Source organism: Pholcus phalangioides, unplaced genomic scaffold (genome assembly GCF_987345545.1).
Source record: "Pholcus phalangioides strain wild (caught in Gottingen) unplaced genomic scaffold, Ppha-v1.0 ptg000042l_1, whole genome shotgun sequence".
Classification (NCBI taxonomy): Eukaryota; Metazoa; Arthropoda; class Arachnida; order Araneae; family Pholcidae; genus Pholcus; species Pholcus phalangioides.
Window position 1 is genome coordinate 7,328,227 of NW_028301628.1, and position 23,194 is coordinate 7,351,420.

The following is a 23,194-nucleotide window of genomic DNA, read 5'->3' on the forward strand; positions in this document are numbered from 1 at the left end:
ATATTTTTTCCATTTTTGAAATTGAAATAACCCTGAATCTTCTGTGAATGATTTTTATTTTACTGTTGATCAATTATCCCTTCCCGATTCTGCATGCACAAATGCGTGGGTTGCTTATTCTCACCGTAGACTTATTTCTTTTGACCTCAGGGAGTTAAACTCTGACTTCTATAATTGTGTAAGTTTTGATTTAGAAATATGGTGAATATGAAATTTGGGAGCTTGCAGAGGGCAGCACTTAAAGTTCAACTTTCAGAGGGTTTTATAAGATAACTTCCAAACGAAAATGCTTCCGGGATAAGTGTGATTTATTGATTTATTACAAAAAATTTAGGAATAAAATTCTGGAAAAATCGTGTGTGAAGATAAATATATACCCTGCATCATATTGACTGAAAAAAAATTCTGAACGAAGTGATTTTTTTCCTCATAAGAAAAAATTTAAAATTAAAAAAAAATAAAGTTTTGATGAAATTCATGTTTTTAATTTATTTCTTGAGTATCAAAAATGCAAAAAAACTGCTTGGAAATTCCAAAAAAATGAATGCTCGGGTTTAAAAGGGTCAAGGCATTCCCATATTTGAACGGAATAAAAAAAATTTCCCATTTTGTAATGATTCTCGAAATTGCAGAGAAAATACATCGAAGTGGAAAATAATAATAAAATTTTGTTAACTAATTTGCATTCACATTCATATTTAACAAATACTGCAATCAATTTTGTGGTCAAATATAATTTTGGCAAGCGTAAAACGGCTTCTGTTCGCTTCTTTGAAAGAAAAAAATTGACTCAAAGCTGAATTGAGATGTTTTATTGTATTGAGTGTCTTTTTAGGTCTCGTTATATGGATGAAAAATAACATGGCGTGAATAGGAAAATATTTAGGGGGCATTGGTTGTTTTGCTGCGCTAGGGTAGTGCAGTGGTAAGATGCTCGTCTTCCAACGTGAAAGTTACCGTCAATGCCCACGGTTTCGAATCCGGGGAAGAACATCGGTAAGTTCTTTTACCTATCGATCCTGGGGCGACTACCGACAGATGGCGCCTTCATTTCCCACCCAACTCCTCTGGTTGGCAATTGCGAATTGACGTTATATACAGGGTCTTTATAACTAAAGTTCCACTTTGAAATGGCCATGGAAGGAAAACTACTGAACAAAATGTTATCAAACTTCTTAATAGTTTACAGGAAGTCATGGGATTCTCTCTCTCAATTTTCCACAAAAAAAAATAGTTCGAAAATTCACCACCAGCGGGAAATGGCGCTGTATGCAATATTGTTAAACGAAATAAGACATGAAGACCTCAAAGTCACTATTTATGATGATAACATAAACAATTTGGCGGAACTGAAAAATGCGGTACATATGTCCGTATCATTCCTCCCCTGATATATTAAGAACTAATGTTTAGAACGCAGTAACGCGATTTAACTTGATTTAAGGAAATGGTGGACGCCCCATTGAACATGCTTTGTAACACGTTTAAAAACATTTTAAACCCATGTCTTCATGTCTTATTTCGTTTAAAAATATTGCATACAGCGCCATTTCCTACTGGTGGTGAGTTTTTGAACTTTTTTGCTTAAAATTGCGGAAAACTGAATCCCATGACCTCCTGATAACATTTTGTCCTGTACTTTTCCTTTTATGGCCATTTAAAAGTGGAACTTTAATTATAAAGACCCTATATAATCGGAGTTGGTGTGGGGTAAAGTAATAGTTATTGTAATGAAACGGTCGTAATAACGCAGGTTTAGAGTTAGAAATATGGTGAATATGGAATTTGTGGCTTTCATCAGAAGGCAGCACTTGAAGCTGGTATTTCAGGGGATTTTTAAGATGGCTTCCAGAAGGAAAAAAAAAAAGTTCCTCCGGGAAAAGTGTGATTTATTACATAATACTTAGCAATAAAATCCTGGAAAAAAGAAATTTTGTATGAATATACCGTGTATCAACTTGGCTGTTTTCATTGTATTTTTTGAGCATCAACAATGCAATAAAAACATCTTGAAAATTCGAAAAAAAATTAATGCTTGGGTCCAAAAGGGTCATTATACCAACATGTTTTCTGTGGGGTCCTATTCAACACATTATTTCAAATCGAATGTTTTTGAGGAAGTTCTGAGTAAACAACGAGACTATAAATATATTCTTACGCGTCCCAAAAATATTAGGGGATGTGTCCATGAGATTCGAAGTGAAAGTTCAAATCTTTCGCAAGATAAGTGTTGTTTTCTCGAACTTATCATTATTATTCCGAGATGATATCATTGGAGTTATGTGTGAGGTACCACCTTGTCGATAACTCATCTCTTTATTCATCAAACAGCATTGCGGAAGTGTGCTTTTTTGCATATGAATATGGTAACTTTTCGTGGGTGATAGCAAACTTCGAGATAAAGAAAAAAAAAAATACGCACCCCCTTGAATGATAATAAGGTTAAAAGATGATAAAAGAAAAAGTCACGATAATAAAACTGTAATGCACACTGTAAGAAAAGATCATCCTCAACATGTCTGTCAGACGATGGAAGCCATTCAATGGAGGGTTTCTCAACACTACAGCCAGGCACTCCCAAAGAAAAATCTGTCTAATTTACATAACTGTGTACAAGTTAAGCAATATAATATATACACATGCATATATATCCCACCCTAAGAGCTCTAAGTTCTCGTACACTTTCTATACATGTAATAGCGACTGGTTTGGATCTCAGTAAGTAGTTGGTTCGAGTTGTTGTTCATCCTCGTTTAGCCGATCCCCCCTTCTATACAGAACTAGAGATTATTTGTCTGGGAAACACAATAATAATAACCATAATAAAATAAGAAGAAAAAGGCGCGAAAAATGTGATGTATCCGCACGCGGAATACGGCATTCAACTCATTTTATCCATCCTTTTTTTTTTTCGCGACCGGCATCATAAATAAGAACTTGAAACGATGCGTTGAAAAAGCAAGAGATGGTATTGCACAAACGGATACTTTTCTACGCTTTTCAGACGGAACAGAATAAATAAATAAGGAAAAAGAGAAAATGGTACCTGAGAAAAAAAAGTTAAGAAATGATAGAAGTTGGAGAAGAAGGTACGGCGGGAAACGACTTCGGTTGATCTCCGAATTAACCCTAACAGCGGGTGTTTCGGCCCATGAATGGCAATGACAAATAAGACAGTTTAAAAAACCTAGCTATGAATAATATGTATCCATTTTTTTTCTCTCCCCCCCCCCACTTCCCTCTTTGAAACCTCACGAATATCTTTGAGAAGAAGAGGAAAAAAAGAATCTTAAGGAACCCAAACTGGATATATTAGAAGAAAAATGATCTTGATACTCGATGTAACAAAAGAAGAATGAAGGTAAAGCAATAAGAGTATTTTTGAGGAGCGGTCGTGTTCATATACGGCCTGCAATGGTGATGTGTTTTTTTTTTCCGTAGGTTTCCATTCATAACTTATGGATTTCGATGGAGGTGCAACAACAGAGACAGAGCTTCAGAGGAATGTTCTCATGTTTAAAAGGATTGATAGGTATATATCATTCCTTGTTTTTACTGCTTATTTTATGGACCCAAAAACTTGGTGAAAAAACACGTCCTGAAAATTCTTCAGATTCTGTGTGATCAAAGTTTATAGTTAGACACTTATCAAATGTATAATTGAAATTCTACATTTTCTCAATATAGGATCTTAAAATGTAACTTTGGAATAGAACAGTTTCTTTTGAATAGTAATGATTTAAAACACAAAGAGAATTTTTGTCTGAATTCGACTTGGAAAATAACGTATTTACGTGCATACATGTCAATCTTGACACCTGGAGCATGCCAACCTTTGGGGGGAGGGCGATTCCCTCGAAAGAATTTGTTTTCGAACTTTTTTTCCTCATGGCTTTTATTCAATTCAAATTGATTTTCTTCAACTTGTTCAAATAATTGTGAATCTGACATTATCGAACCACATCTTTCTATGGATATTGGTTGATTTGTTATTAATTTGGCATTTATTGTTTTGCGTGAAGTCGTTTTGTACTCGATAGGATAATGGAATTCAAAGAAACCCTTGAACAAAAGGAGTATCTAAAAAAAATCCAGGTTTTCGTAGTTTTTCACGCGTCACCATAATTCCGTATTTTATGGTAGAAATCTGTAGAAAATACGGAAATTCCGTAGTAGACAGCAAGTATGATTACGTGGGGAATTGAAAGGGGCTTCCCATTAGCCCAGTCGAAAGCATTATATTTTGTAATAAAAATAATCTTAAAACCTGGTCTCATGTTCTCTTCTTTCACCGTAATGCTTGCAGATATAATAGATCGAAATATATATACAAAAAATTGACACATCAATCAGTTCTTAAATTTTTGAAACATTTAACTAGCATTTCTAAAATGTATTTGTTTTTGTATGGTATTGTTAAAAAAATTAAGTAAATAGCCATTATATTTACCATGTATTATGTCCTTTTTTTGACTGCAAATAACCTTTAATGCAGCACTCTGTAAATCTCGCCAAATTAACAACAAACTTCGCAACTTTGGCCACAGCGATAAGTTGGCGATGATACGTCGTTGAAGGAAAGGATTGGATTTCCCGAGAAAAGGGTAGAATGATATTGAAGCTTTTTTTTTTTCTCTCCCGTATATAAGCGCCACCGAGAATTAAAAGATAGAATTTTATTGTTGAGATAGCTTATTTGTAGGTCGCTTTCTCTGTTAGCGTGTTTCATCGAAACCACTGCTTGTGAATGCGTGTACAGCTGCTCCGTAAAATAAATTTGTGCTGTTCTTCAAATTGCTTCATGGTTTGCCATTTCGAGTGCTTCTGAGAGACATTATCCGGAATAGTATTATAAAATTTAGAGATTTCTTTGAATTATGACAGTTTATGAACAATTTTTTAACTTTTTCTTTCCCCTCCCCTCACTTTCAGGTTTTTTTCAGTCTTTTTAATTGTATCGACACTATGTAATATTGTTTGCTTACTAATAATTGTTGTATATTAAACCCTGAACTTATATTGAACTCTTAGGCATGCGCATGACCACACATATTTTTTCACATATTTATTTTTTTATTTTGAGAATTTTTATTTTTTCTCTTTTTCTCTAATATGTAATTGTTGTACTTTTTTATTTTGTATTCGGTGCTTCCAATTCATTAATCCATATCTATTTTTTATCTGTGTTGCCACTTTTCGTAAATCAATGATTTGTTAACTAGAAAAGTAAAAAAAATTATACGTGCTCTTACTATGATTAGAGCCGTCCTTAGGGGTGTGCGACACATGCAGTAGCACCGCACTAATGGTAATATATGTAAAAAAATATACAGCGTATAATATACAATTAAGTTTTTTTTTTCCTTCAGAAAAAAACGTATGAAACAAGGTGTCTCAGCTTCAACTGTAGAATTATTATTTTTATTAATTTTTTTTTTTGATAAATTGTGAAAATTGTGAATTTTCATCAATTCTGTAATAGTTTCTATCATTATTGTTGGACTTATTTCTTTCATCATGAATTCTAAATTTTCATTGACATTCTGAAGTCATTCCTTCAGAATGTATTTGTATGTTGTATTTCAATGTCATTTGCTATATTAGTAATTCTGGAATTATGTATTCCATTAATTCTAGATTTTTGTGTCATTTTAGAATAATCTCTCTCATAAATTTTGAACTTTAAACAATTCTACGATTATATCTTTCATAAATTATTATAATTTAACTATAATTTCTGTAAATTCTGCTATAATGTATGAATTTTTGGATGCCGATTCCTCTCCCCCCAACAAATATTTTAAAATCTTAACTAGAGAGGGGGCGAAAATGCTAAGACGCCTCTAACCCCGCTATTAATTTTGCACCGGGCACAACGTTTGATAAGGGCAACCCTGACCATGATACATCTTCAAGTTTGTCACCCTTTTTTTCACGCGTGTATGCTTACAATTGATATTATTGTGGTCACATTATCGAAAATTGACTAATAGCCTCATTTTTCTTGCTTCTATTGCAATGTGAACATAGCCGCTTCACTGGCAGTGTGCACCAAAGAAAACAAAGAGCAATGATGTGATTTCTCTAGTCGGAAGGTGTACCAGGGGAGTAAAATTCGTCGGAGTCCTACTACAATAGTAGACGTGTTATAAGAATAGTAAGCAATTACATCGTAAAAATGTGCATGAGTGGATTAAGATATCTATCTATCTCTTAGATGAGAGTCTATCTCTTAGATAGACGGTTAAATGTGGGCAGCCCAAACAAGAGCGGTGCACCGGGTTGGGCAGGGTGCTTGTTAACCTCATCCAGTGGGCGAGTAGATTCAGCGAGATCGAGAAAAAGATTAATATACCAGTATGCAGAGTATTAAAATGGTTCTGCCTAATCGATGCCTACATTTTAGTAAATAAACTTAAAAAAGTGCTGATAATTTTTGTCTTTCCTTCAGACCCGATTTGATGAGCTAAGCTGTGAAGTATCCGGATCTGAGTCTAAAAAATATATTCTGTACCCCATTCAGAGACGCCGACATGAGGGGGACAAAAGTTGTCAGATTCCCCGTATATACGGGACTCAAGCAGAAGGGGGTAGTTGTTGCGTAGCATTGAATATTCATTAATTACTGGGGGAAGGATCAAACATCATCAGCCCAGAGGTTCCAGCGCCTATGAGCTCATTTATCTAGCAAAAAAAAAAATTGTGTCTTCTGAATTCCAATTTAATTCATTTCATATACAACCAAGATACAAAACATGATTCGATTCTAGATGCTTGAATTAATATTCCCTCAAAGGTTATTGTATATTAATATGCGTGTATTGTTCATATTACAGGGTTGTTTTCCTTTAATTTGTGGTTCTTGGAAGCAGTGCTTATTTTCGATGCGTCAGTGATGCGAAGTCACCGTAGGATCGAGTAGTCAATGTTTGGTCCGCGTGCCGCTGAGTGAGCATCACCATGCAGATATAAAATATGAAAACAGTAAAAAAATATATTTTTAGATGAAACTTCATATTTGATTGTGCTGTTAGTATTTCAGTCTGCATAGAAGTTTTAGTGCTGGTTGGAGTTGGATGAAAATCCATTCATTGTCTGATGATAATCCGGCGTACGGTATATAATCTATCCGTATTTCAAACTTTCAAGCCCATACAATGAATCAGAGACAACGATTAAAGTTGCAAAAGATAGGAAGTCATGCATGTAGTTTTCAAACGAAAAAAGCAAAAAAAATCACATTTTTCAAATTTTATCATGTTTCTCGGCTTATTCGGATTTCAGCAGTTATCTGAAAACATTAAAAAAGTCAGATTTAATAGTAAGTTTTTAACAAAATTCTGCAACTTGGAAGAGAAACTGTTCACGTTTCGACAACTCAGAACTCATTATACGAATAACAGCATCCTAATTTGCCACATTTGATTCTGTTAAAATTCCTTTATTTCTGTCCTTTTCGGCTCTTAAAGTTGTAAAAACAATTATTTCCACAAGGTTTTTGATCTTCGTTAATTTTTTTTACAACCCTTGAACGCTCAAATTTTTATTTCAAAGTTGATTATTCTTTCAATTTAAGAGTTAAAAGGGAAACTTAACCCTCTATGTGGTCCCACCGAATATATATTTGAGTATGCATGGAAAATACATGGTAAAAAAGGAAAAAAACTTTATACCTATTTCTTTTCTTCTTATTATTTTTTTGTTATTTTAGAAATGCATCTTATAGAGTGATTACTGTTCAAAATACTGTTATGTAAACACAATAATTGTTTTTATCTATAAAAAGTTAGTTAATTGATGGTGTAATTTTTTGAGAGCTGCTGAAATTTTACTCAGCCATTTATAAAAATCTCACAAAAATTGAGGGGATCCGAAGTAAGAACAATTCAACTTTGCCAACAAGATTTCATCTGTTTATAAATAACATTAAAATCAAGGCAGACTGTGCATTTTATTCTTATTTAACTATTTTAGATAACTAAAAAATCCACTCTAATTAATTAAATTGTCGTGCTGATGTATTGTTTCAATTAAAAATATGCTAACGCGCGACACCTATTCATATCCTTATTTTATTTTATTTTATTTATTTTATGGAAGTGAACAACAGACAGTTAAAATAAAATGAAAATGTTTGTAATAATAAAATACATAAATGTGTAAATTATGCAATACTTATTCTTCCAACCAAATATATTCAAAAAATAATGCACGAAGTTAAAATTTATACATGTGATATCAGCAATAGCAGTTTAAAAAAAAATTCCACTAACGTAAAGCTTTGCATATTTAAGGGGTTAAAGCAAGATCTGAAAAACTATAATGATATTACAATTTCATATTCCACTAATATTCATATATCCACTAAACTTGCACTTCAACTATCGAGAATTGTTTCTTAGCATTTAACGAACATTTACTGAAATGTTTTGTTTTCAGATTGCATGGGGATTGATTGATTGATGACCACTCACGCCCAGAGCTGTTGAGACTGCATGGGACAGAGAACGGTAATTACATGAAGTTACATCAATGCGGCACTTACTTCAATGTGCCCAGACAAAAAATCCCAAAAATCTGATTTCATTATTTTTAAAGTATTCGAGATAAAAACTACTCAGAAACGTGATCAGATAGTTCAAATGTGGAACACATTGATGAATATCTAATATTATATATATATACTCATAGTAAACTAGCAATAAATACATTTTTCATGATTAATTAAAAAGGTAATAACTATATAGATGATGGATTTTAAGTTCACCTCATATCATATACCCTTACCACGATTAAATATTCAAAACTATAACTAAAAAGTGAATAACTACGTTTTACCGAAGGTTTTTATGAATCTTCATATATTATATTAATAATAAAGTAATGGAGGTTTATCAGTGAGAAAATATCACATAATAAAAACCAAAACGGGTCATCATTATCCAAAAAGGAAATTGATGACTTATTACCGGGTATTTTGAATTAATTAAATGATTTTTTCGTAACATCAGATAATATGATTGATACATTTTTAAAAAAAGGAGCAGCATCATCAAAAGAAGAATCGAAACCCCCGTCGATATTGTTCGCGGTTTGTATCGATTAATCATAATTTTCGCTGTAAACTGAGACAAGGAGTGAGAAAATAAAATAGAGGCCAAAACATTAATCATCCATTTAAACTGGAATACAAAAATAACAATATGACATTTTGAAGGATCTAAATACAATTTTTCCTCTCTTATTAACATGAACTTTTAATGAATTTTTTTTTTACTCCTCAACGTTATTATTGTTCTTAAAAACTGTTAAATAATAATAGTAATTATTATTATTATCACTATTATACATATTACGTATTATGATTGAATAGGGTGCCAGGTGTGAATATTCTGACCGACCTCATCAATTCATGAATATGCAAATTATACATGTTTTTATACGTATTATTTTTTTAAATATTTATTTCCTAACCCATTTCATAAAAGTGGTAATTATTTTTTTTCACCCTTATACAAATAATTTATATTAATAAATATAAGAAAGGTTTTTTTTGATAATTACTTTCTTCGAATTCATTAAAAAATGATAATCTAGAAAAATATTTCAGTTTGCACAAAAGGCCGCCGGGAAAAAAGTGAACGTGAAGGTAATACGGAATTGTTTTCTAAGAGAAAATATATATATCTTTTTTTTTGAAGATTACACTTAATAATCGTTTCGTAAAACCATTAAGTGTATCTTCGGTTGACACAGTTTTTTATAACAGTAATTTTTGTATACCGTGAAATTACAGGTGTTTCAATACGAATCGTTTCGGTAAGAATCACGATTTCTACGAGCCTGTGTAAGTCTTGAAACCCATAGAGGCTCTGTAAATACCGATAGCACACAATTCCGTTCGCCTTGTTATTATGAACCCTTTAAGAGCCTCTGTAATATGCCCATATACTAAAAAAAACTTCATGTTTTTATTGAACAACAGATGCTATTCAGCTTATGATATCCGTGCAATTATTATAATCGTGATTTTCGAGTACTTGTAACTAAAACAGAAACAAATTAATGGAATTTTTCTAGAGAAAATCGCAATTTGTTTTGAACTAATTGATTACAAAATGTATTACACAGTAATAATTTAGCTATTTTATGAGCACGATGGCTAATTTGGTCGGTTTTTAAAGTTTATAGCCGATTTCGAACGGCTTTTCTTTCATAATCGCTCGATGTGGTGACTTTAAATAGTCACGTGCTTGTGTGTATGTGTGGGTGCCACCCTTTTCCCGCAACGGGATTAGGAAACATTTTAACAAAGGCATCCGTTATAAAAACTTAGTAAATCTTGCAAAATTGTATTGTATGATGTAAAAATATGTGTTGCCGACCTAATATACTAGGGCCATACCGGAATCGTGGGAAAATTTTGCAGAAATAAATTATTGCATTCAATTGTTTTAATGATTATGAATTATATAATTTTTTTTAGTTTAAATAATTAAGTATCTTTAGTTGACAGGTTTTTATAATAGTAATTTTTGTATACCGTTTTTTCGATAGGAGTCGTTTGGGCAAGATCACGGTTTTTGGGAGCTTATGTAAGTCTAGGAACCCATAGAGGCTGCGTAAATACAGAATAGAACAAAGTTTCATTTCCTTTTTATTATGAATCCTATAAAAAAAATGCCTTCTATAATATACTTCACAGTAAAGAAAAATTTATTACTATTTTTTACTGAGCAGCAGACGTTACGCAGCGTGTAATTTCAGTGTTCGTGATTTTCTAAGTGCTTGTAAATAAAACAGAGCAAAATGAATGAATTTTTCCTAGAGAAAATCAGTTTGTTTTGAACCAATAATTGATTACAGAAATGGTTTTTACACGAATAATTCTCATCATTCTTATCACAACAATATCATTCTTTGCTGAGAGGGATAATTGGGTCGCCATCTACAATTTCTAATCGATTTCGAACGACTTTTCTTTCATAATAGCTCTTTGTCTGGTGACTTTAGGTAGCTACGTGCTTGCGCGCGCCATCTTTCTTCCGCAAGAAGAATTAATACCGCTGACTAGGGAAGATTTTGACTAAGACTGATCCGGATATAACTCATTGTATCCTGGAACGCTTTATTATGCTAAAATACTACGTCTATGCAGATATCGTAGCAACTTTTCGTTTACATCTAATATTGAATTATCTCATATACATCCTACATATTGGTATAAATTATATATATTTTATTGGTTCAAAAAAAATTGAATTATAATTTTTTCAGTCAATAGAAGCATTTATCATATTTTTTTGATGAAATTTTTGAATTTTTTTGTCAAAATTACTTGATTTTTTTTTATTTTCTTAAGATTCTCGTATGCCGATAAATTTGGATTTGCTTTGGTTTTTAAAATTGTTATTGGAATGTAAAAAATGAATTTAAAATGTTTTTCTCTTGATAAAAATAAATAGCTTTTTAAATTTTTTAAATAAATTTTTGCCAACAAATTAATAATAAAAATTTCATTGAATTTTTTTTTATACATAACGATATATGTTGATAAATGCTAATTTATGTAGATGAAAAGAATAAATTTATTATAAATAAAGAGTGTTTGGTTTTTTTTTTCAAAGATATTTATTACCTGAAAGCTATATTTAATTTTAATGTTTGTGGTTGGGTTTTGTGCGGCTGAATAATTTAATAAACGTATTTTTGCATACTTAAAAATGATATGATAATGATAATATTATAGGTGAGTGCCGAATTCCGTAGTTGTTTTCTTTAAGCAGTGTAATACTATTAACGTTCTTATATAATGCAATTATTAATCGTTATAATGAAATTATCTTAGTAATAGATTTGTTTGCTTTGCAGTATAATTTTGTAAAGCATAAATTATGGTAATTTAGAGTTGGTAGCGAAGATGTCTTTTTTTCAAAATTACACTTTGATTTATAATTTGACACTATTTAAATTAAAACAAGAACTGAAATATTTTGAGAAAGAAATCAAAACGGAATACTGGTGAAAGTTTGTATTAAATTTTGTCATATCTAAGTAAAAATTAAAAAGATGCAACATTTTGAAATATTTCAATTTTCCAGATTGAAGTTTTATGTTAATTTTTTATAAAAAGTATATTTACAGGAGTAGAAAAACTGCTTGGTGTTATACATTGATAATAATTTTCTTGATTAATAATATAATTAATTACTTGAATGATTAATTATATGAAAGATTAATAATGTGATTAATAACATTAATTTATAATATGATTGATATTATAATTTGAAACTATTCAAATTAATACCAGAACTAAATTTTTATGAAAAAGAGATCAAAACTCCGGAAACTAACGAAAGTTTAAAATTAAATTTTGTTCATATCTAAATTAAAATTTAAAAGATGTAATTTTTTTTTCTTCAGTTTCACCGATTGATGTTTTATGTCAATTTTTTGCAGAGATATTAATTTAAAAAGCCGAAAATCAATAACGTAATGTAATACCTATAGCTCATTGTAAAAAACATAAAAATTTATAATTCCAATATTCGTGATGGCATCCATCAATTTTTGAATTATTCTTGAGCTAAAACAAATGCAATAATTTCTACTAAATTATTTTAAAGGCTAAACCCCCTTATAATTTCAAAGTTTTATAAATTTTAGTGTCAATCACCGAAGAAAATTTTAAGCTAAAATGAATTTCAATGCAACTTACCAGTATCTGAAGAATCTAATAATCCATACCAATGCACATACTTTCGATAACAATTAAAAACAACAATTGTAGAACAATCCTGACGGCGTATAGTTTGGCCGGGGTGTGAGATATGATACAGTGCTTATTGGTCGAGAAGAGAGAGAAGGTTCCGGTCTTTTGTCTCTAGTCCATAGGGTCGTTCATCTTCACGCGTCAGTTTTCTTATCCGGAGAAAATGATAATAGGGGAAAAGAATACGAAAAGAGACAGAGATTTAAATCAAGTTGCACACTTCGAGGAGGAGACAAGACAACAACATCAACACAACAAGAATTTCAGGTCCCAACCGTTAACGCTGCAAGTCGAGATCCAAATGAAGAAGCTCAGACGGACGAGATCCATTCCGTAAAAGAAAAAGAAACGAGGTCACACACGGAGGGCATTAAAGGGCCCGACCCGAGTCCCATCAGACCTGACTTGATATACCTCTTCTCTACAAATAAAAAGCCTTCTTTTCCCCTTCATTAGATTGTTATTTCTCCGTGTTTCTTTGCATATCCACCCAGATATTGATGTCCGTAATATGCAATCAGAAATTGTAATATGCAATCAGTAACTTTTCACCGATGATATTGAAATTATGGATTTGAAGAAAAGAAAATAACTGAAAAAATTACTTTTTTTTGTCTATTAATATTTTTTTAATATTTTTAATAATTTTGACGAATTGGAAAATTTATACTTTTTTGCGTATTAATTATTTTTGTATTTTTTCAATAAATTTTGAGAAATTTAAAAACTTGAGAAAAACTTTCATACTTCCTAGAGTATTCAATGTTGTTTCATATTTTTAATAAATTTTGAAAATTTATCCTTTTTTGTGTATTCAATTTATTTTTTGTAAGTTTAATAAATTTTGCGAAATTGGAAAATTCATGTTTTGCGTATTAAGATTTTTTTGAGGTTTTTAACAAATTTTGAAAAATTTAAAACTTGAACTAAAGTTTCATATATTAAACCAGTGTTTTTCTCAATCGGGGCTGCATGGCCCCCTTGAAATCCTGAGATATTCTAAGGGAGCAATGAGTGAAAATAAATGTGGAAGGGAGCCAAGGCAGATTGTTAAAAGCGTTAAAATTGTTACTGATAAAGTAAATTCGGATGCGTGAAGAAATCAATCTTCCAAGTAAAATATTGTGAAAAATGACTGATTTTAGGATCCAACACAACTGCCCATACAACCAGGGCAATCTTAGCAGACCAGGGGCCATCCAGGAATAATCCGGGAACCTCATATCCCTAAAGGATCCTGTATGATGAGATGTTGTACAATGACTTTCAGCAGTAAGTATGTAAATATGTAAGTGGCTATTCCCATCTATCCGTCCGAGTTCCGTAATAATATTATCGTTGGGGGGGCGGGGCGGGGGGCTCACTGAAACCTAGGGACCTATAAAAGTTAAGAACATTTGACTAGAATAGGAGGAGAGTGGCAAAATCATAAATTTATCGTTGCTCCTGGATAACAGTGTAAGGGGAGGAAATATGGTCAAAATGAACCGATTGGAGTCGTATGGGATCTATGTATATATATATGGGGATATGAGGTTTTTCCGGATTTTATATATATATATATTTATTTTTTTTCTATTCAAAATTTAATAATTAAAAAAATCAATATTTATTAATTTAAAAAAAAATCATAAAAAAACATTTTGTGTGTTTCAACGTTAATTGGTACTTTTAAAGAATTTTCAGAGATAGAATTTTTTTTTTTTTTAATTTTACACTTGTTTCCGTATTTAATTTTATTTGGTATTTTTAATAATTTTTGAAAAATTATGAAAAACAATTCCAACTTTTTTTTCTTATTTAACTTTATTCGATACTTATAACAAATTTTTATTAAAAAAATTCCAGACTCGTGTACCATCTCAGACCTGAAATAATATAACTCTTCTCTCTACAAATAAAAAGCCTTCTTTTCCCCTTTAATTAGATTGTTATTTCTCCGTTTTTTCTTTGCATATCCACCCAAATATTGATATCCGTAATACGCAATCAGAAATCGTTCTTCATGTAGGTCAAAGATTGATTTTTTTTTCTTTCAAATACTGCATTACTCGCATAATCCGGCATGCTGTAAAACACGGGGGACGCCAAATTTTTGAATTTCGGGGTCTGATCCGTTTCCGGCTGTCCGGAAGAGCGAAATAAAAAAGGATCACTACATATACATTGTATTGCATTGAAGTGACGACAACTCAGAAGAGTGATTGATATAAGGCATCATGAGAAATAAAAATGCCGTGGAACATGGTATCGCAAACCACGTTTAGTCGGTGAAAATTGAACTGTGCAGCTCAGGCTGTATTGTAATAATGATGTCAAGTAAATGGGGTGGGAAGGGGTTTGTCCTTTTCTATTTTACTTTTTTGTACTTATTTAATTCACTTTTTCCACTTATTTGTTTTACTTTTTCTCCTTACCTGTTTTTACTTATTATTGTACTTTATTTTTTACACCACAGGCTGTGTTGTAATATCATGCAGTCTAATAATTTGTTTTTCCACTTATTATTCACCTTATTTTCCCACTCGACATCATACCCTTCATAAGAATTTTTGCGATTTTCACCGACTAAACGTGATTTGTGATACCCTGTTCACTGGCAATTTTCGTTCCTCTTGATGCCTAATACGTATCACTCCTTTGAGTTTGTCGCCACTTCAAAGGCAACACCCTATATATTGGGCCAATTCAATGGACTTTTAGAATAAACATATTTAAGAATCTTCTATAGTCTTCGACTCTAATTTTCCGGCTAGCTGGTGTCGCTGTTCCCAGCATGCCGGCTAAAATGCGGGGGAATACCGTATTTCAGGCAGAGGAAGGATATCAAATAACTTTTCTTCGATGGTATTGAAATTATAGCTATGAAAACACAAATAATTAAAAATATTCATTTGCTAAAAATTTTGAAATTTTTTTAAAAATTCCATTTTTTTGCGTGTTCAATTTGGTATTTTTAAAAAAAAATTGAAAAGCGACTGAAATATATTGATAGAAATTCGAATTTTATTTTGAGTATTCAACGCTATTTCGTATTTTTAATGAATTTTCCAATTTTAATTAAGTTTAAAAAATATATATAATTAAGCTATTTAAATTTTCCGACCCGAGTCCCACAGACCGAGTCCAGCGGACTTGATATACCACTTCTGTACAACTAAAAAGCCTTCTTTCCCCATCATTAGATTGTTATTTCTATATGTTTTTTTTTTCGCATATCCACCTAATTATTTATCTCCGTAATATGCTATCAGAAGTCATTCTTCGTGTAGGGCAGACATTAATATTTTTTGAATATTTCCGGTAAAGAATATCAATAAATTATCAATAAATTTAAAACACCAAATGACATTAAATACACGAAAAAGTTCTATAAATCTCTCAAAATTTGCTTCAAAATATTTTTTTTTCTTAAAAAAATTTAAATATAATTTAAATATCATCGGATACTACATTAAATACACTTTTTTGTGTATTTAATGTCATTTGGTGTTTTAATGAACTTCGAAGAATTGAAGAATTTTGATAAACACATTTTCATATCTTATTTTTGATAATTTCACGTTATTTTCAATAAATTTTCAGAGGTTGAAAAATTAAAAAAAATCATGTATTTGTTTGCGCATTTAATGTTATCTGTTATTTTTATCAAATTTTGAAAAATTAAAAAAATTTGGATGAAAAACAAAACCAAACTGCCTTAATCATTTAATGTTTTCGTGTAATTTTTTAATAAATTTTTTAGAAACTCAAAAGTTCAGAAAAAAATCCATACTTTGAAAGCTTTCTTTTAAACTATGGATTCCACAATCCCCATTAGATCGTTATTTCTATGTTTTCACGCATATCTATCCACATATTCATATCCGTAATATGCAATCAGAAATCGTTCTTCATGTAGGGCAGAGATTAATGTTTTTAAATGCCTCAGATGTGTGGAAGATATATATATCATAATATAATAAGATTATATAACGTTTCTTCATTTTAAACCAGAAAAAAATTAAATTAAATTATTTTTTATAAACTTTGAAAAATTGAAAAAAGAATCGCGATCGAAAAATTGAAACAAAAAATTTCTATGCTTTTTTGAGCATTTAATGTTGTTGACTGCGTTTAAAATGTGATTTTGGAAAGAAATATTGCATGTATTTGTCGAATTGCAATGTTTATCCACGATATGTTAAATGAAATTTCAAAAAAAAATTCACGCATACGTCAACAGATTTCTATGTAACTTATCGGTGTACCAATACTATCCTTTAAATTTAAGTTCAAAACCTGCATCCGTACTAGTTGAAAATGTACTGTGAAAATAACAAGCATTTCATTTATAGAATTTGTGTTTAGAATAGTATTTCGAATAATTAATGAATTTTTTGTTTAAAATGTCAGAATAAACTTTTTCTTAGAAAATGGTATAGGTGGTCCAAAATGTTTTTATTATTGTTTCAGCTATTTTGAAACACTTTCTATCAAAAAGTGTTATTAATGTTCACTCGTGTGTCATTTTATAGAAAAATGCTAAGGAAGTTAGTCGAATACTTTAATTTTATTTTCGGAATTTTGAATAAATTTGGAAAAGTCAAAAAACTTCGAAAAATAATTCCAACTTTTTTGCGCATTTGATTTTATGCGGTGTTTTTAATAATCTCTCAGAGAATGAAAAATATATTCTGATAAAAATTCCATACCTTCTTCTGCGTATTTAATGTCATTTCATATTTTTGATAAATTTTGAGGAATTGAAATTTAAAAATAATGCCAAATTTTCTCTCTTTTGCATATATGTTTTCCGTATTTATAAGAAATTGAAAAATTTTGAAAAAAACTTCTATACTTTAAACGTGCCGGCCAGATTCCCATCAGACCTGACTTTATGCAGTAGAACCCCTCGATAACGTACACCCACGGGAGCAAAACTTTTGTCCGCTAATGGAGAGGTATGATATACACGATAGAGCCTCGTTTATACGATTTTCACATTTATTCTACGTTTGGCTTCGGTCGCAATTGGTTCCTACACATTTAAATATATATATGTTACTGTGACAACACCAGTAGTTATGCGTAATCACCAACCGTCTCAATAATGAAAGTTTGATTAAATTTCACTCCACTTTTGCTGGCGATTATGCATAATCCTCATATAAAATTGCAAAATTTATAACCTTTTTTCTCTTCATTAAACAAATTAACTATTTTTACCCGTACATGATACGTGCACACTGAACATACATATTTTTCAATAAAAATTAAATTAAAATAAGTGTGAAATAGCTGAAAACATTCATAACATTGTACCACAATTATTATTCATAACTGTAAATAAAGTTCAAATTCATCCTCCTGGACCATTCCTGGACCAGTTATGTTCAGTTAATAATGTAATTATTTGACCATTTATCTTATTTACCAACACGAGCTTAGGATTAAACATAATTTTAGGTGAATATGGTATATTCTCGGTTTATAACCAAAAATTAATTAATTAGAGTTTGGAAAAAAATTAACTGGGGATCAGAAAACTGTCCGTTAACGGGGAGTGTCTCATTAGGGGAGGTTCCACTGTATATCTCTCTTCTCTACAAATAAGAAGACTTCTTTTCCCCCTTCATTAGATTGTTATATATATATATATTTCTCTATGTTTTTTTACATATCTACCCAAATATGTATTGATATCCGTAATATGCAATCGAAAATCGTTCTTCGTATAAGGGCAAATATTGATATTTTTTAAATATTTTACACATAGGATATGAATAACTTTCCTCCGATGTGATATTTAATTTTCAGCTTCGAAAAAAAATTAATTCGAAATTATTTTCAAATACATTTTGGGAAATCCGAAAAAAAAAATTAATAAATTCCATACTATTTTGCTTATTTAATGTTATTTGGTATTTTTTACCGTTTGTTGTCGTATGTTGTGGTGGAATCGACATCAGAAACAAACGGTACTTCTCCTGTAATTGTAATTGAAGGAGGCTGCTTGAAAATACCAACTGTAAAGTACCAATAAAATACCAAAAAAAACCTCTGGACCGTTAGTAAATTTTCAGAAATTTTAAAATTAAAGAAATCCGAACTTTTTTCAGTATTTAATTTTATTTCGAATTTATAATGAATTTTGAAAAATTTAAATTTCTTTATGAAAAAAAAAGCCACACTTCTTTTTGAGTATCGAATGTCTTTTTGTATTTTTGATCAGTTTTGAAAAAGTGAAAAACTAAAAGGAAATTCTATTCTTTTTTGCGTATTTGATATTTAATTATTTTAATAAATAATTTCGAGCAAAGAAAGATTTGGAAGATTTTGAAGCAGAAAAAAAGTTCCATACTTTTCTCGTATTTCATTTCACTTCATATTTTTAATAAATTTCAAGAAACTGAAACTTTAGAGAAGAAACGTCCGTACCTTAAAAATTCCGACTCCAGTCCTATCAGACATAACTTGATTTACCTCCTCTCTACTATGTAATTAATGCCAATTATAATAAATAAAATATGATATTTTAATTGAAAAAATTGGGAGGGGGGGGGGACAGCATGAATGAGGGGAAAAAAGCGTTCCCGTTAGTTCTCTTCTGTGTTTTTTTTCCAACTTTCTTCCGCATTTTTTGAATGCAAACATTTCAGCGAATATTGCATTTGGAAACGTGGAATTTATTTTGTTGGCCTCAGGAAAGACAGGACATTGAACATTGAAGGACCAGACACAGCCCGCTTCCCATCTCAGAGAGATATCAAAGCTTTCCCGATGGGGGAGAGACAGGACAGGAACTTGCGATTTTTTTTTAGCACAAAGTGATCGTATAGAACGGATTTTTTTTTTCAATAACTATGCAACCCCTTGCAATATCAATGACGTATCTGAGGTCCACACGTTATTCATTCACATTTGTATCTGGGTCCCATTCCTTCAAAAAAGTTCCTGACTACTTAAGTGACCGGTGCCACATTTACAGTTGACTTGAATGACCCGTGGCACATTTCCAGATAATCATACTGTCAAATAAATGATTTTTCTGTTTATTATTGGCCGTTTTGTTCCACTCGACGTCACACCCTTCATAAGTATTTTTTGCGATTTTCACCGACCAAACGCGGCTTGCGATACCATGTTCCATGGCAATATTTGTTCCTCTTGATGCCTAATACTACCCCTGTGAGTTTGTCGCCACTTCAAGGCAACATCCTGTACATGCAAATTTCATGCGCATATAAATTCATACATATATGCATGCATATACAAGTTTTATAATACGTACTCGTTGAAATTGGATTTGTCTCAGATCCATTCCATAAAACACAATTATATGCAAACGAAACACGTAAAACGTTTTGTAGATTTTGTAGATACATGACATCCGACAGTAAAAACTATTCATGAGATATTACTCATGTTTACGGGATGAATTTTCCACATGTTTGCAATAACAAACATGGAATCAAAAACAAAAAAAATCACAAAAACATTTGTTCACGAACGGAAAACTCCGGGAAGTAAATTCATGGAAATGATGGTCATAAAACCATAGAAAATGATCGTATATTTATGTTCATCTCTCGATATATAAACATTCATAAGGCGATCGGGTTAACACATTCGTATCTGGGGCCCCATTCCCTCCAAAGAAAAACCAAATACAGAAAAGACAGTTATCTTTTATTATTATTATTTAACAATATACTCAATGCCTGTCAAGCAACTCCAGCTGAGAAGAATCAAACTGACCTCTTGAATGAAACAACAAGAGAAAGAGTTTTTATATCGATGTGTGACTCTAAACGTTTTTGATTAACTAAATCGCCCTAAAGAATATAATAATAAATAAATACAAAAAAAAAAATCAAAATAGCTTCTTCGCCATCTATTTTTAGATCTGATGGTTCTCTGACAGCTGTCCAAACCCGTACGCCCCTTTGTACGGGGTCATGGATGCCCTTCTTTCTTTTAAATGTAACAGTCCGAGCTCTCCCATGACCCCTAATGACTTAGAACGGTTTCTTGAGAAAAATAAAAATTAAAGTGACCCCTTACGGAACGTGAATAAACTAGGAGGCCATTTCATGGATCCCATTTTTTTTTAATATATACTGGGTGACCCGAAGCATTTGCATCTGAAAGCGCGAAGAAATGATATCCCGCACCGCTCATAAATTTAAATATGTCGACTAAGATGTATTCCAGTTTGGTTTTTTTGTGCGATTCATTTTTTTTTTTTTTTTTTATTCTTGATGTGTATACAAACTGTTGAAAAACGGTTTTGGTATCGGGCTGTGAGAAACACATGCTTCTTCTTATTCTACGTACGGCTCTGAAAGAATGTTCTCAATTTTCCTTATAATTATATAGATGTCTACTGACTTGATGTTTCAGCTGCTTAGGCTGATTCTTCGAATCCTCTGCATGACTCGTTTTTACATATTTTATGTATTCTAGATTTAATGTCGCGGTTGATGATATAAATTGGTCTGTTATGTAATATTTATGACTATACATTTGAAAAGAACGTAATTTTAAATCGTATCTATCACCGGTGAGCGGACGTTGATAATCACGTGTCTGGTATAATCACTTTTTTTTTAAATTTTAGATGTTATATATGAGTAGTATATTCCGGCAAGTAGTGTCAGTTGTCAAGATGGATGTGTGTGTTTATGATTCATTCATTAACGTTATGTTGTACTTTTAGATTTAAATGAGATTGAACTTCTTGGGAAAAATTATAAATTTTATTCATTTTAATGCAAAATATTTATTTCAGATCCGTTTGGTTTAGACCGATTTCAAATAATATTCGGAATATCTATGTTGACGTGTATAGATCTCTAAAATAATAATAGATATTAAAATATTAAGATAATAATAGGTATTTATATAACGATTTTGGTCGCAATTTAAACTTACTCGCCACATATTTCTATATGAAATTCATTTTCGGTGTATTTACTCCTCTATTATATAAAGTAAAAATATTTAATAGAAATTGATCTCTAAATGCTTCGAATCTATTCTGACTGCTTGAAATGTAATTAATGCAATGAATTAATTCATATCCCTCATTTAATGCTATTATAATTCACCTTTATTTATCAATTAAGGCAATTAATTAATTTTCCCATCAACTGATGCAATTAATTAATTTACTGTTATGTACGAATATTTTTTTCATTTTTTTGGAGATAGTATTTTTGACACAACAGTTAACGTATATATTGGCATCAGTTAAGTCAAATTTATTGAAAGTGTATAAAAATTGAAATTTATTACATGATATATAATTCTTTGAATCTAATATATCACAAATTATTTTAAAATGTATATAAAAAAAATTACTTTAAAATGTTTTTGAAATGTGTGAAATGAAAATTACTTCAAAATTTATTCAATAAAAATGTCTTTAAAATTATTTAATAAAAACGTTTTTAGAATGTTTTTAATAACAATGACTATAAAATGAATTTAATAATAAAAATGTTTTTAAAATGTATTTCATAAAAAAGTCTTGAATAAAATTTTTTTTAAGGTATCCGACTACGTTGAAAATGTCATTGTAGAAGAAAATATCGATTTTTAATTTTTATGAAAGCCATGTTCTTTATTATTCCATAACAGGCATTGTTTTGTTTATATGACGCTCGGAATCGAAATTATGTCCATTTTAGTGTTGCGTTTGTGCATACAATTTATCCGTGAATAAAAATTTCAAACATGTAATTGCGAATAATGGCATTTGTGATATTTTATTCGAGTTTGTGACATGATTTATAAACATTTATTCATTGTATCACTACGAAATTTTACTATGATGTTTTGCTATATATTTTTGATCTTATGAACCGAAATCTAAAGTCTATCACGTATATTTTTTGAATTACAGTGTTTTGTACATGAAATGTACAATGAAATTTCAAAAAATTCACACATACATTAACGTATTTGGGGGTGTAACTTATGAGCGTATCATGCAATCCTTTAAGTTTTGGTTCATAACCTGCAACATGACTATCTGTGAAAATCACAAAACATATCATTAACAAAATATTTTGCAATCTTGTCTCGAATAGTACATGAATTTCACCCGAAATTTCATATAAAAATAACTTTTTTTATAAAAAATGGCATAGGTACACCAAAATTTATTACTGTTTTCACCATTTCGAGACTCTTTCTATCAAAAAATGCTATTAAAGTTCACTTCAGTACCATTTTATAGAACAGTGCTCTCCAACGTAGTTGGATATCTGGAACTATATTTTAGACAATTTTCTTTAAACTGTATTTTTGGAAATATGCTTTAAAATGTATTCAATATAATTTTCTTTGAAATGTGTGCCTTTATTAAATACATTCAAGTCTAAATTGTTTACAATTGATTTTAAAAAGTTTATTTCAACTTTGAAATATTATAAC

General features: G+C 30.7%; 1 protein-coding gene and 1 long non-coding RNA gene across 2 annotated transcripts in view; one reads left to right on the top strand and one right to left on the bottom strand.

The window, feature by feature from the left end:
- Window positions 1–13,086, bottom strand: part of LOC149064394 (uncharacterized) — a 94,272-nt gene extending 81,186 nt beyond the window's left edge. The window contains exon 1 of the mRNA XM_089254845.1: window positions 12,719–13,086. The gene's annotated coding sequence lies outside the window, so the exon portion shown is untranslated. The remainder of the gene's footprint in view (window positions 1–12,718) is intronic.
- Window positions 3,406–11,171, top strand: LOC149064395 (uncharacterized). The gene is made up of 3 exons (XR_016195747.1): window positions 3,406–3,532; window positions 8,440–8,510; window positions 10,558–11,171. It is a non-coding gene; the product is annotated as an uncharacterized LOC149064395 (long non-coding RNA).
- Window positions 13,087–23,194: the final 10,108 nt, after the last annotated feature.